Below are 14,902 nucleotides of genomic sequence, written 5' to 3' on the forward strand. Positions count from 1 at the left end.
TTGATGTTTTATATCGGATTCCGATGTGACAGCCCAAGGCGTCACGTCGCTTCCGAAGGGAAGGTAAGAAAGAAGGTCTTCATCTTCCGTCCAGGCTGAGTTGTGTTCCTGCCTCCTCCACCATCCTGGCGGTTGTAGGCGAAAATGTTTCGGGTAAGCCTGCGTCCCTGGGAGTTGTTTGTTAACCCTTGACCAAGAAGCTGCGCAGTTCTTTCCTGCTTTAAGTCCAACAGTGGGTGTAAATTACATGCATTTTGGATCCCTTCCAAAAATGGGTAAGTCTCAGCCCCACCTCAGATCAACTAAATCAGAATTTCTGAAGATGGGGCCGCATAGCCGGTGTTGTTGCAAGTGCCGCAGGTGATTCCAGTGGATCTCCTGGGTTGATAACCACTGGACGTACTTTTCTCTTCGCTCACTGACCCTATCGACTCCTTGGTCTCCCTTCTCTCGCCTCGGCAATTTGTGCCAAAGTCGTCTCCACCTTGCTAAATCCCACGCATGTTTCCAGGTGCGGCTCAAGACTCTCTTAACTCCTGGTTTTTTCCCTTTCTATCCTTTCCGCCAAACTCTAGCTTTACCTGACCACTAGTGCTCGCCTCCCAGGCAGAGAAACTGTCCATACGCTCTCCTTTTGCTCACGCTGTTTCTTCTGCTCGGGAGGGTCGCCTCTCCCTTCAGTCAATACCTGTTCTAGTTTGCTAATGCTGCTGGAATGCAAAACACCAGAGATGGATTGGCTTTTATAAAAGGGGGTTTATTTGGTTACACAGTTACAGTCTTAAGGCCATAAAGTGTCCAAGGTTGAACACATCAGCAATCGGGTACCTTCACTGGTGCATGGCCAATGGTGTCTGGAAAACCTCTGTTAGCTGGGAAGGCACGTGGCTGGCTTCTGGTCCAAAGTTCTGGTTTCAAAATGGCTTTCTCCCGGGACGTTCCTCTCTAGGCTACAGTTCCTCGAAAATGTCACTCTTAGTTGCATTTGGGGTATTTGTCCTCTCTTAGCTTCCCCGGAAGCAAGAGTCTGCTTTCAACCGCCGTCTTCAAAATCTCTCTCATCTGCAGCTCCTGTGCTTTTTTCAAAGTGTCCCTCTTGGCTGTGGCAAGCTTGCTCCTTCTGTCTGATCTTATTTAGTGCACCAGTAACTTAATTCAGACCCACCCAATGGGCTGGCAAACACCTCCATGGAAATTATCCAATCAGAGTCATCACCCACACTTGGGTGGGGCTCATCTCCATGGAAACACTTAAAGAATTACAGTCTAATTAACACTGATAGGTCTGCCTACACAAGATTACATCAAAGATAATGGCGTTTTGGGGGACATAATACAATCAAACCGCACAGAACCTTTTTGCTAGACCTAGCTCAAATGTAGCCTCCGCCTGTGAACCTGCAAAAGGAATGGCTCCTTCTTTGTTTTAACTGAACTGATTCAAATTGAAGATATTTTCTAAGCTCAACAGCTTTTATTTCTCTCCTTTGATCCCTTTCTGCCACTTACATCTTAATTTTAGGCACATAGCTCAACAACACTTTACCAGTCGCCTGTTTCTACTTTATAGCGCATGAAAGCAAGGAGCCATCTATGCAGCGTAGAAAACGAAATTGGCAGAGACGGTAGAGGTTATCTCACTGAAAAAAAATTCCCCCTCTATCACCTTTTCTTATTTTACAGATGGGGAAATTGGAATAGAGAGCAATCAAGCCAATTGTTAAAAAAGTTTTGTAACCAAGCTTTCCTTATTAAAGTTTAAAGAACCAGGTTGGTTTTAGACCCAGAAGTTAAAGTGACAGTCTCTCTGACAGTTTTGAATCCTGAGACTGCAGTTTTGACACCTTGAAAACTCTACTGAAATAATTCTTGTAAGTGCGAATTTCCCTTAGGAAATTTCCCTCATGAGGCTTGAGGCCTAAGAAGGGAGAATTTTGAGGTGAAAACTGGTTTTGAGTTTTACCTAACAATATATCCCTATTAATATGCATGTATGGTTCAAACATGGCATACAAACTTTAATTTAATCCGGGAAATAAGAAAAACTTAACAAGTTCTGACCTAGAAGGAAACAAAGTGTATTTTTAAGGAATTGGTTGATACGCTTTGTATATTTTGCGTTTTCTCTGACAAAGAACCAGAGATGTTTGATGTCCCTACCTACACCCACTCCCTCTAATCTTCCTTGAGAATACCTTTCAAAGCATAGCGCTATTTTATATCCTCTACCTCCAATTGTGCACACAATAAACGTTCAAGAGATATATGTAAAATAAATGCTTAAAGACATATTGTGTGTGTGTGTGTGTGTGTGATGGGGGGAGGGAATGCAATTTTGCCAAGGCAGAATATATGCAGGGCATTTGTCACACCTTTAAATACACACCAAACAATGATGCTAAATGTACCCAAGTCCCATGTAGTGTTACAGAGTAGGGAGGGAAAAGTGGGGCAATTTTGCCTCTTCTCCTGCCCTCTTTCCAACTCAAAGGTCTGTTTTACTCTGAACTGCTAAAAAGAGGGAGGAAAGAGTTGTACATTAAGAAGAAAAGAGCAAAGCCTCTTGGTTCTCCCTTTACAATATATCCAGAATCAAATTGCTTCTTACCACTTTCACCAGGGAGAGTGTATGTTTGGTGGATATACAATGTTTGTAAATAAAATTTTAAAATAAAATAAAATAATAGGATGTCAATTGGTTGAAGCAAGAAAAGTCATTAAAAAGGTAAGAATAAATAGTACATGAAAACAGGGTCGTTCGAGAATTTATTGAAATTATGGTGCTGGCATTATTTAGACATACATACACACACAGACATCCCACACATGTGTGCGTATAATATAGAATACATAATCTCTTGATTTAATTTAAATATGTTGTTCTAGTTTGCTAATGCTGCCAGAATGCGAAACACCAGAAATGGATTGGCTTTTATAAAGGGGGTTTATTTGGTTACACAGTTATAGTCTTAAGGCCATAAAGTGTCCAAGGTAAGAAATCAGCAATCGGGTACCTTCACTGGAGGATGGCCAATGGTGTCCGGAAAACCTCTGTTAGCTGGGAAGGCACGTGGCTGGCGTCTGCTCCAAAGTTCTGGTTTCAAAATGGCTTTCTCCCAGGATGTTCCTCTCTAGGCAGCAGTTCCTCAAAAATGTCACTCTTAGTTGCATTTGGGGTATTTGTCCTCTCTTAGCTTCTCCGGAGCAAGAGACTGCTTCCAACAGCTATCTTCAAACTCTCTCTCATCTGCAGCTCCTGTGCTTTCTTCAAAGTGTCCCTCTTGGCTGTAGCTCCTCTTCAAAAGTTCACTCTCAGCTGCACTGCATTCCCTCTGCCCGCCAGCTCATTTATATGGCTCCACTGATCAAGGCCCACCCAATGGGTGGGCCAACACTCCATGGAAATTATCCAATCAGAGTAGTCACCACAGCTGGGTGGGGCACATTCCAAAACACTCAAAGAAATCTAATTAGTACTGATAACATCTGCCCACACAAGATTACATCAAAGATAATGGCCTTTGGGGAGCACAATATATTCAAACTGGCACATATGTATATCAAATAGATAACTTTATATAATCACTTGAATTCTCTGAATGTTTCTTCCTTAAAAATAAATCACTTCTCACTGCTTCCACCGTTGCCACTATGGTCCACGTCACCATCAACAAGCCTCCTAACTTGTCTCTGTGCTTCCCACTTCATCTGGTTACAATCTGTCTCAACTCAGCAGCAGTGGATTCTACAAAAGGGTAAGTCAGATGCTGAGGTGATACTCCTCTGCTACAAAGTTTCTACCCTGTCTCCTCTCAGCAAATAAGCCGAAGTTACTTCATGGGCTTGAAGGCCTGACATGATTTGGTCCACTCTGACCTCTCTGACCTTATCTCCAGTCAGGTCCTCTCTTGCTCAATCCCCCCACCCCACCCCCTGCCCCAACACCCTGGCTTCCTTGGTGTTCCTCAATACTCCAGGCACAGAAATACCTCCGGCCTTTTGCATTTGTACTTCCTCTTCCTGGACTCTTCTCAGATCTTTACTTGGCTCAAATCCTCACCTCATTTGCTCAAAAAATCACTTCCACTGGGGCTTCCTCTATCACTGCTCCCTATCCCCTTCCCGTGCTTGCTTTTTCTTACAGCATCTGTCACCTTTTTTCCAACAACTGTTTGTTGAACACCTACCATGCACTAGGCACTGTTTCAGGTGCTTAAGCCACACCATGAAACAAAACAAAAACATACCATTTTCATTATTATTAGTGCTGGTAGAAGAGACAGGCAATATACAATATACACAGTGAATAAATCATTTCTAATAATGGAAATTAGTGCAATGATTTTTGATATTTGTTTGCTAATAAGTATTGGAGACAGTGTAAATCAGAAATCCTTTCTGGAGGACCACTGATGATTTGCATCAAAAGTCTTCAAGGTGTATATGCTCTTCAACCCAGGAATTCCACTGTTACCAATTTTTCTCCCCAAACAGGACATATGTAAATACTTAGCTGCTACAGTAATATACAACACAGCACTCTTTATTTAATAAATATCAGTAACATCATAATGTATAATCAGTGAGGGATTGGTTATATAAACTATGTTATTCCAGAATAATAGAAACTATGGGACTATATTGTATTAGAAAAATCACAAAGGAAAATGTTGCTAAAGCTGTTACATAAAAAGTTTAAAAACTTTCATTTGGCTAATAGCTAAACAAAAATATAGCAATGTTAAAATACAGTAAACTGGGAAAATTTGTTACGTGTATGACATGCAGTGATTGCATTCAACTTTTTAATTTAACCCATCTGTCTTTTACTTGTATTGGTGATGGGCAATGGGGGGAAGCCCCATAAAGGTTAGCAGCTTCCATCTCTGTGATAGCTACTGTTCCAAAATTCAAGCTTATTAATGATTTCTTGCCAAAGACCAACAGGACCACACCTGCAGTTGAACAAACTTGGATTTATTGGCTTATTGCAGGAGACAAAACACCATGGGAACCATGAGGGCCTCAGTAACTTTATGATTGCATATTCTAATAATTTCTATCTAGAAAGTAAGAGGAACAAAGCAGGACCATAGCTGTAATTGGTAACGAAGCAGCAATCACTCATATTAGCCAGGAAGGAGGAGATGTTTGGTCATTTTTGTGATTTGGACAATGTTCTTGTTTTTATCCATGCTTAGACATGGTAGGGACTGTTCTTGGTTTTATCTTGTGTCATTATGTTTACAGGTGGCCTTGTCTCTTGTTGGCATTCTGGGGAATTGCTTATATTCAACAGGAGAACACCATGGCTTAGCTGTGGGTGCCAGGGCAGCTCCTACCAACATCAAGGCCCCCCTGTTAATGCCAGATCAGTGTGTAATTTATAAATTTGATAACTTGTTGGCTTTAATATGAAATGCAGTAAGGTTTAACATAAAGAGGAATGGAACAATAATTTCTAAAATTCATAAATATGCATTGACTCCTAATATGATTAAAATATTGACCTCAATTCTTCATACTTTCCTGTATCCATGCCCTCTAATAGTTTTGCAATTCCTCCCAAAGAAATGGAGTGTACTTCCAGGCCCCTTGACTTTGGGTGAGAGCATGAGAATGACCGTGGTCAATGTGATATTAACAGGTATGTTTTAAACTGGGCTTTAAGTATACCTGCATGGTTAGACTTGCCCTCATGTACCTTGATCATCTTCATGAGAGGAATTTTCCTGTGGGTGGAGCTGTCCTTTCATCTGTGGCCCCAAAAGAAACATATTTCAAACTACTCAGAGCCCCTGAAGCAAAGTAGCCAAAGAACCAAACTGAGCTGTACCCACAGTTTATAGTACAGCCATGCAGTTAACATTGGCCTAGAATGGTCAACATTCGAGTTGGCACACACAGATCCTTGAATAATAGATGCTTATTGTTATGTACCTTTAAGATGTTGTGTTTTTTTGTTATAGAGCAATAGCTGACTGAAGTACCTAGTCTTGGCTCCTTCAAAGGCATAACAAAAATTCTTGGATTTTTGAACCCATCTGTTTTATTTCCTAGGCTGCCCATGCAAATACCATGCAATAGGTCGGCTTAAACAATGGGAATTATTTATTTACTTGTGGTTTTAAAGCGAAGAGAAAGTTCAAATCAAGGTGTCAAAAAGGTGATGCTTTCTTCCAGAATACTGGTGTTCGGAGACTGGAGGCAGTGATCCTTGGTCCTGGGCTCCTCTGTCACTCCCTTATATTCCAGGTTCTGTGGAATTTCAGCTTCTTCCTTTCTGTGGTGTTCTGTCTCTGATTTTCATTCAGCTTATAAAGGATTCCAGTAACAGGATTAAAATCCACCCTGATTGAGGAGGGCCACAGCTTCACTGAAGTTACCTCATCAAAAGGTCCTACTTAAAATGGACTAAGTTTAAGAATGTTTTTCTGGGGTACATACAGCTCCAAACCATCACAATACCCATCTGTCCTAATATACAATATAATTTACTTATACTCCTAATGTACAACGTAATTTACTTCTATTCTATTATATAATCTACTTACTCATTTTGTGTCTTCTATATTGCTCCCTTCCCCTTCTCCCTGCCACCTACCCACCTCCTCCTGCCATGTTCTTAAGAACATGGATTTTTGTGTACTTTGTTCTCTGTGATCCTAGAATCTACATTCTAGAATCCTAGCACTTAGACTTTGCCTGAAGAGGAAGGGGCACAGGGTAGGTGCTCCATAAATTTTCATTAAATTTATGAACATTTTCTTCCCCTGTCTAGTAGAGCCCAACTCTCAGTGTTTGAGGTTCATATCCAGGAATCTCTCTTCATTTCTCTTCTTCCAGTCACTTTTTTTTTCATTCATCTCTAAAGATTGTTAGGTTATCTTTTACCTAAATTCCCTTCTCAAAGCAGAAAGGTTTACACATCTTTCAGGGGGTGCTTATGTTTTTATTCTCTAAGTTTGGAGACACACCCCTAAACTCCAGTGACCATTTAAGACTCAGGATATCTGCAAATTGCCCTACCTTTTCCAATTTTCTTCACTTTGGCACTTCCCAGCCTGGAAAGTTTCTCTCTTCCTTTTATCATTCTTTGCTGCCTATGCAAGAGAAAGAGAAAAAAAAGAAGGAAGTGAAAGAATTTGCATCAGGCATATTTTTACCTTTTCATACTAGAATGTCCACTTCCTTAAACACCTGGGGAGGATGTGGGGCCTCTGAAGAAAGTCTTGTTCATACTCTGGTACAGAAGGTTAAATACTGCTCAGAGAGGGAGAAGAAAGCTTTCGCGTGTTCTTGGGAGAAATGAGAAAAATGTGGGCAACACAAATACTTCTTTCTCTTCTTTGAGTATTTCTTAACGATGACTTTATTCACCTTAAAATGTTGTCTTTATTTTGAGACTATATCCTTTCTCTGGTTTAAAAATGTTGCTTAGAGTAAATGGTGGGGGTGATGGGAAACAGGGAGTAGCTTTGCATGACATTAAGAAATTGATTTTTTTCCAGAAACCTCAAAGTCTGGGAACCAACAATCAAGCTCCAACTTTTCTATACAATTTGGAATCTACAGATGACTAGGGGAAACAGAAGCAGATTGGAGACCTAAGAAGGAGGAATGGGAAAGGAAGACATTTGCTTTGACCTTGCACAAGCGTCCATGGCCCTCACATGATTTGAACACTCGAACTTTTGATAAAATTGTGCTACGGCATCGCACAACCAAAAATCCTTTTATCTTGACTTTAAATTATTATTAAATTATTTAGGCACACATAATATGTTTTTATATATTTTTGCATGACTATCTTCTCTGACTTCCTGTTTATACACAGATTCTGTAAACAGTTGGGCTTTTTTTAATGACCTTAATATTTCTACTCTGTAATTTAGAAAATTACAAAATTTCAAAGTCCCCCAATTATTGGATGGCCTTTCCAGCCTTTCTTTAGTCGTGATACTGGTTTTCTCAAGGTTTTTAGAATGGTATCCTCTTCAAAGTAGAGGAAGAAAGAGAGAGAGAGAAATGGAGAAAGAAAGAAAGAGAAAGGAAAGGAAAGGAAGGAAGGAAGGAAGGAAGGAAGGAAGAAAGAAATGGTTTGGAAATCCCACTTAACCCCAAGTGATATATGGTGATGTATATTGCAGGAGAGTGCATTAAAAATCAACCACAAGACATGACTCCGAGGGGTGTAAGTCTCCCTAGTGATGTGGGACATGACTCCTAGGGATGAGCCTGGTCCTGGCATCATGGGATTGAGAATGCATTCTTGACTAAAAGGGGGAAAAGAAATGAAACAAAATAAAGTTTCAGTGGCTAAGAGATTTCAAATAGAGTTGAGGGATCATTCTGGACATTGTTCACATGCATTATATAGACATTCCTTTAATTTTATAGTATATTAGAATAGTTAGAAGGAAATACCTGAAACTATTGAACTGTAATTCAGTAGCCTTGATTCTTGATGATTATTATAAAACTGCATAGCTTTTATTGCGTGACTGAGTGATTGTGAAAACCTTGTGACTGATATTCCCTAGATCCAGTGTATGGGCAGATAAGTAATAAAATAATCACAAAAAATATACAAATAATTGGGGGTTAAAGGGTATGGGAGGTTTTGAGTGTTCTTTTTTTATTTTTTTAAATTTTTATTTATTTTTTTTCTGAGTAATGAAAATGTTCTGAAATTGATTGTGGCAATGAACGCGCAACTATATGCTGATACTCATTGATTGTATATTTTGGATGGATTATATGATGTATGAACACATCTCAATAAAATTGTATTTAAAAACAGGAACAGCCCAACCACGAAGGGATTCGAACCCTCAATCTTCTGATCCGAAGTCAGACGCCTTATCCGTTAGGCCACGTGGTCCTAGTGCTATACTGTTGCCACTACCACCCTTAGAAAGTAGAAAGGGCACTCGTCCTGAATGTTTCACATAATCACGTAATGACAAAAAAGACAATGGCACCTAAGATTTTCGTCACTTGGAAAAATGGAAGCTCTAGATTATGTGGGTTATTTGAGGCCATGGAGTAAGGCATTATGAAGGATTGGAATTGACAATTATTTAGGTCTTAGAGTACATGAGTATTCCATGGGGAGGAAAGTCGTTAGTTCTACGATTCCCGAGAAGGAAAATAGTGGGGTTTATGGGACTTAAAAGATTCCAAAAATATTGCATTTTCTCTTCTTCGAGGCATTTTTTAAAATAAATTTATTTAGGGTTTCTTTCCTATTCATACTCACGTTCACCATTTTCAGACTCTAGGTCCTTGGGGGTGGCTGCCTGCACGATTATCAAGGAAATCGCTTAGCACCAGGCAGCGCCTGCCGGAGTCTTCCAGCCTACGGATTTCTCTGCAGGTCCCCAGGCATGACAATTTCCCCCTTCCCACGCTCTTCTGGTACTTTCTCGGTTACAAGCACTTTTCAGCTTGTCCCTAATCTGTTTGAAAGGGAATCGAATGCTTTTCTCCGGGTTTCTCAGGAGTTCAGGGAGGTCCAGAGCCATTACTGTAGTTCAAGGCTCCCTTATATTAAGAAATGAAGAAACACTAAAATAGGATTACATTCTAAAAAAATGACTATTAACAAGTTTTAAAAAAATTTTAACTTTATCGAAAAATTAAAATATTAACAATTTTTACATTTACTAGACAATTTTTTCAACACAAAAACGTGTTGCAATAAAATTGATCTATGGACATGATATTTTCAGGATTTGTAGTGTTCTGTACAATGCTTGTCTCCACAACAGCATACAGATATAAAGTTAGTAAACTTTGGGTGGCTGCTTTTAAGCCTGTCAGTGAATCTCTGTGACCTCATGTACCTTGTTTGCCATATCATTCTATCTGTCTCTCTCTCAACTCCCTCTCTCTCTCTTTTAAACATTTGAGAGCAGGTTTCAAACATCATACTTCTTGAACACATAATACTTCCATGTACATTTCCTATGAACAAGAATAGTCACTTATGTAATCACCTTAATGTAGTTATCAAGTTCAAAAAATTTAATGTTGATATAAAGCTTACATTTCATACATTATCCCAATTTTTTCTTATGTCCCAATTGTGCTTTTTCTCCATTCTTAGATCCCATTCAGAATAATGTATTACACTTAATTATCATTATCTCTTTATCTTTCTTTTTAAAATTTAATTGTGGAAACATACATACAACATGAATCTTTCCATCCCAACACCTCTCAAGCATACCATTCAGTGAGATTAATCACCTTCACATTGTTGCAGTACCCTCATCACCATCCATCACTACATGTTTCCTTTTACCTCAGAAACCCTACACTCATTCTGCATTAGCTCCCCATTGTCCCTGCACCCCACCCTGGGAACCTCTAATTTCTGACTCTGTGAGTTTGCATATTCTCTGATATTTTCCTTGTGGTTACCGTGAGGCTTAAATTTAACATCCAAATCTATAACAATCTAATTTGCTTTGATACCAACATTACTTCAGTTGCATACACAAACTATGTTCCTATACCCCTCCAACCCCCTTTATGTAGTTCGTGTCACAAATTACATATTTATATATTATGAGTCCTAAGGCATTGATTTATCATTACATTTTATGCTTTTTTAAAGATTGACCTGTGTGAGTGCTCTCCTTCAGGTTTTATCTATACAACGAGTTTAGAGAATAAATCCAGGCCAACACAGAGGGCCTCCCAGATCCTTTTGCTGCACACCTCGTCTTGGGCTTGCTGTGGCCATAGGAACTTCTCTCTTTACACAGCTACAGATGTTTCCTTTTTCCTAGAAAACAGTTTCCTCATTGTCTGGGCATTGCACTGTATGTCCTACAGCCAGCAATCCCTTGCCTCAGCCAGCAGAACTTGACTGCTCTCCCTCAGCTTTCTGTAGGAGAGTTCTGTGAACTGCCTTTTACGCACAGGGCAAGTTCTGGGATGGCAAATCCCTCAGGCTACTACCAGACAGACTGGGCCAGACATACACTCTCCCAGTATGTACATGAGGGTTACTCTTCTCCCTCTGGAACCTGGACCAGGGACGCCCAGCTGGCCAGGGTGGGGGAGGGGCCAGTCAGGGGGCCTAGAGATCTTACTGCTTTTTAGCGACTTTTTCTTGATTTGGAGCTCCTCCTGTTACTGCAATCCCTTAACTGTTTGGAGGAAGTTTTAGAAAAAGGTTTCTGACAGTTCTTGCAGATTTTTCATGGCCTTGGTAGGGCGATGGAGCTCCGAAGTGTCTTACTCGGCCATCTTGGTCCCTGCAGGCTACTGTCTTGGCCTTTCTTGACTAGTAAACTAGCAGCTTTCAGAGCACAGAAACGGAGCTTTTAACATAGTCTGTTCAGAGAATAACAAGTGCCAAATATGATGATCTAAATAAAAACGTGCCAAATTTTTCATATACATATTTAATTCTGCAATAAACTTATTTTAATCTTCATTTTATTGAGATATATTCACATACCATGCAGTCATACAAAACAAATCGTACATTCGATTGTTCACAGTACCATTACATAGTTGTACATTCATCACCTAAATCAATCCCTGACACCTTCATTAGCACACACACAAAAATAATAAGAATAATAATTAAAGTGAAAAAGAGCAATTGAAGTAAAAAAGAACACTGGGTACCTTTGTCTGTTTGTTTGTTTGTTTCCTTCCCCTATTTTTCTACTCATCCATCCATAAACTAGACAAAGTGGAGTGTGGTCCTTATGGCTTTCCCAATCCCATTGTCACCCTTCATAAGCTACATTTTTATACAATTGTCTTCGAGATTCATGGGTTCTGGGTTGTAGTTTGATAGTTTCAGGCATCCACCACTGCAATAATCTTTAATGTGGGGATTATTTAATAAGAAGATTGAGAGGCTATTGCAAAATTCAGGTGACAGATGATGGTAGCTAACCAGGGCAGTGTGGGTGAAAGTGGTGAGAAGTGGTTGAATTCTGGATATGTTTTGAAGGATTTGCTTACCAGATTTTGGGTGTGAGAGAAATAGGGAAGTCATACACAGCTCTAATATTTTTGTCTTAACAACAAAGTTTCCCTGTGCTGAGATGGGGGAAGACTGCAAGAGGACCAATTTTTGGGGGTGGGGCTGGGATGGGATGGAGGAGGGCTGATAAAATTAGGAGTTCTATTTGAACATATCATGCTTAAGTTGTGTATTAAACATTCAAGCGGAGATGATCAATATGGAGTGATCAGATTACAGGTGAATGCATATTCACCTCAATCCTCCCTTCTCTAATCTTTGAAGAGAAATGACTTGCTGGACCACAAACATGAAAACTCCAGAGATTTTTTTCTAATAGATATTCTGATCATATTACTTCTTTGCTCAAAATTGATGAATGTTTACTCACTGCTGATAGGCAAATAAAAGTTAAATCTGTTTGCATTACATACTGACATTCTTTACGAACTGCCTTTCTCTGTTTTGAGATAACTGATTACTTTTCTTTTCTTTCCAAATGCCCCTCCCCCACAACCTCCCTATGCTGGTTTGAATGTATTGTGTCTCCCAAAATGCCATTATCTTTGACGTAATCTTGTGTGGGCAGACCTATCAGTGTTAATTAGATTGTAATTCTTTGAGTGTTTCCATGGAGATGCACCCCACCCAGCTGTGGGTGGTGACTCTGATTGGATAATTTCCATGGAGGTGTTGGCCTGCCCATTCAGGGTGGTGTTAATTGGATCACTGGAGCACTATATAAGATCAGACTGAAGGAGCAAGCTACTACAGCCAAGAGGGACACTTTGAAGAAAGCACAGGAGCTGCAGATGAGAGAGAGTTTGAAGATGGCTGTTGAAAGCAGACTCTTGCTCCAGAGAAGCTAAGAGAGTACAAATACCCCAAGTGCAACTAAGAGTGACATTTTTGAGGAACTGCAGCCTAGAGAGGAATGTCCTGGGAGAAAGCCATTTTGAAACCAGAACTTTGGAGCAGACGCCAGCCACGTGCCTTCCCAGCTAACAGAGGTTTTCCAGATACCATTGGCCATCCCCCAGTGAAGGTACCTGATTGCTGATGTATCACCTTGGACACTTTATGGCCTAAAGACTGTAACTGTGTAACCAAATAAACTCCCTTTTATAAAAGCCAATCCATTTCTGGTGTTTTGCATTCTGGCAGCATTAGCAAACTAGAACACTCCCTTATCTCCACACTGAATTATTTATAGTCTCCTACAAATCCCTTTCACATTTCCTTGTATGTGTTTCTTCTGCCTAAAATACCCTTCTTCTCTTTTGCCATCTTGCAAGCTCTTATTCATTTAAGTTTTGTCTCAAAATCTGCCACATTTCCTGAATGATCCCCTTACTCCCCTTTCACCTCCGTTAAGACTTAGGCCATTGTTTTTGTAGGGCCCACGAGGCTAGGAGTGACTTTTACAATTTTAAATGGTTGAAAAAAAAAAATGGTTGAAAAAGAATAGAGCAGATGTGTCTCACTCGGTTCTCCACTAACTCTGTAGCCACAGTGATGATCCTTGGTCAAACTCTGAGAACTAAAGAACTGGGATATTGACATAGTTATGGGGTAATGATGTTATTCTATATACCTGAAGCAGTGGGTCAGGCTGAACTACGTTGTCAGCATGCAAAAAGTAAACATGAAGATTTATGATGTGCACCTGATGTCTGGCTTTGGTATGGGACTGGAAAGTCTGAACTTTGCATGGGCAGACCACAGGCTGGAAATTCTGATACACGTGATGCCTAAGTCCTTAGTCCAACCCCCCCAGGTGAAGTTGTCTGTCTGGAAATTCCAGCAAGAAACAATGGTACAGCTGAGTACAAATTCCTCTTCTGATCTCAGAAATCTTCAGATACGGCTTTTAAGACCTACAACTGATTGGGTGAGGAGACTCTCCCGATTGTTGAAGGCAATCTCCTTTACTGATTGTAGATACAATCAACTGTTACAGCTGCACATCTCATCTTGAAATACCCTCACATTAACAAGCAGGCCAGTGCTTGACCAAACTGGACACCATAACCTAGCCAAGTTGACAGGTGAAATTAACCATCAGTGTGTCCAGCCCATGGTTGATTGCGTGGTAGGTATGTAACCAGCTCCCTTTAAGAACCTGAGATGCCAAGATTCAAGAAGCCTTTGCTGGGTAAGCACGTTTCTCAGACATCCCTGCAATTTGCCACTGGAAAGATGTATCCCTGCTGTCCCCAAATATGGAGAACAAGAAAGCCTCCTATAGCCTTTTTCTGGGTACAACTTTTTCTTACTGTTCCTGTGCTGTGTTGTTTGCTGTAATAAATCTTAACTGTGAATATGTTGAGTCACGTGAGTCCTTCCAATGAATTACCAAACAAGTGGGTGGCTGTGGGGCTACTGGGGCCAGACATCATTTTCCCTCGTTCCCCCTGCACTAAGAGCATAACCATTTTAAAGAAATACCTTATTGCGCTGCACATATTTACTTGCTTAAAAACATGTCTAAACTGTGGGCTAATTTCTTTTTTCTCTTTAGTGCTTAGCACGGTATCTGGTATATAATAGTCAATAAATATTTAAACAAGGAATCCTTTCTGAGCAAGAAATGTAAAACATTCAACACACACTTCAAAAAAATTAGCATGGAGAATACCTGTTAGAGAATGTGAAGGAGGGTAGAGGGCCAAGACACATTTACTGCAGAAGTGATTTTATCATGGTGTTCTGGTTTGCTAGAGTTGTCGTTTACGCAAAATACCATAAATGGATTGGCTTTTATAAAGGGGGCTGTCACAGCCCAAGAGGGCCATGCCAGTCCAAAGGCCAAAGAAGACAATGAGTGTTTTCTGATAATGAACTTTTATTCAGGGCTTACTTACAGGGTGAGAAGTCATGGAGAGATCATGACAGCTCTCTCAGGCC

The 14,902-nt window shown here is 40.2% G+C and overlaps 1 long non-coding RNA gene and 1 other non-coding gene across 3 annotated transcripts in view; both read right to left on the reverse strand.

The window, feature by feature from the left end:
* The window catches only part of LOC119539113, a 42,723-nt gene that overhangs the window by 25,755 nt on the left and 2,066 nt on the right, over positions 1 to 14,902 (reverse strand). The window contains exons 2-4 of one of the 2 annotated variants that reach the window (XR_005217788.1): positions 7,030 to 7,103; positions 4,082 to 6,314; positions 3,439 to 3,781 (exon numbers count right to left, since the gene is read on the reverse strand). This is a non-coding gene — a long non-coding RNA (uncharacterized LOC119539113). Of the gene's footprint in view, positions 1 to 3,438; positions 3,782 to 4,081; positions 6,315 to 7,029; positions 7,104 to 14,902 lie in introns of those variants that run through there. The other variant, XR_005217789.1, reaches the window with a different exon arrangement.
* TRNAR-UCG lies at positions 8,812 to 8,884 on the reverse strand. Its single transcript has one exon. It is a non-coding gene; the product is annotated as a tRNA-Arg (tRNA).

This window comes from Choloepus didactylus, chromosome 7 (assembly GCF_015220235.1).
Source record: "Choloepus didactylus isolate mChoDid1 chromosome 7, mChoDid1.pri, whole genome shotgun sequence".
NCBI lineage: Eukaryota > Metazoa > Chordata > Mammalia > Pilosa > Megalonychidae > Choloepus > Choloepus didactylus.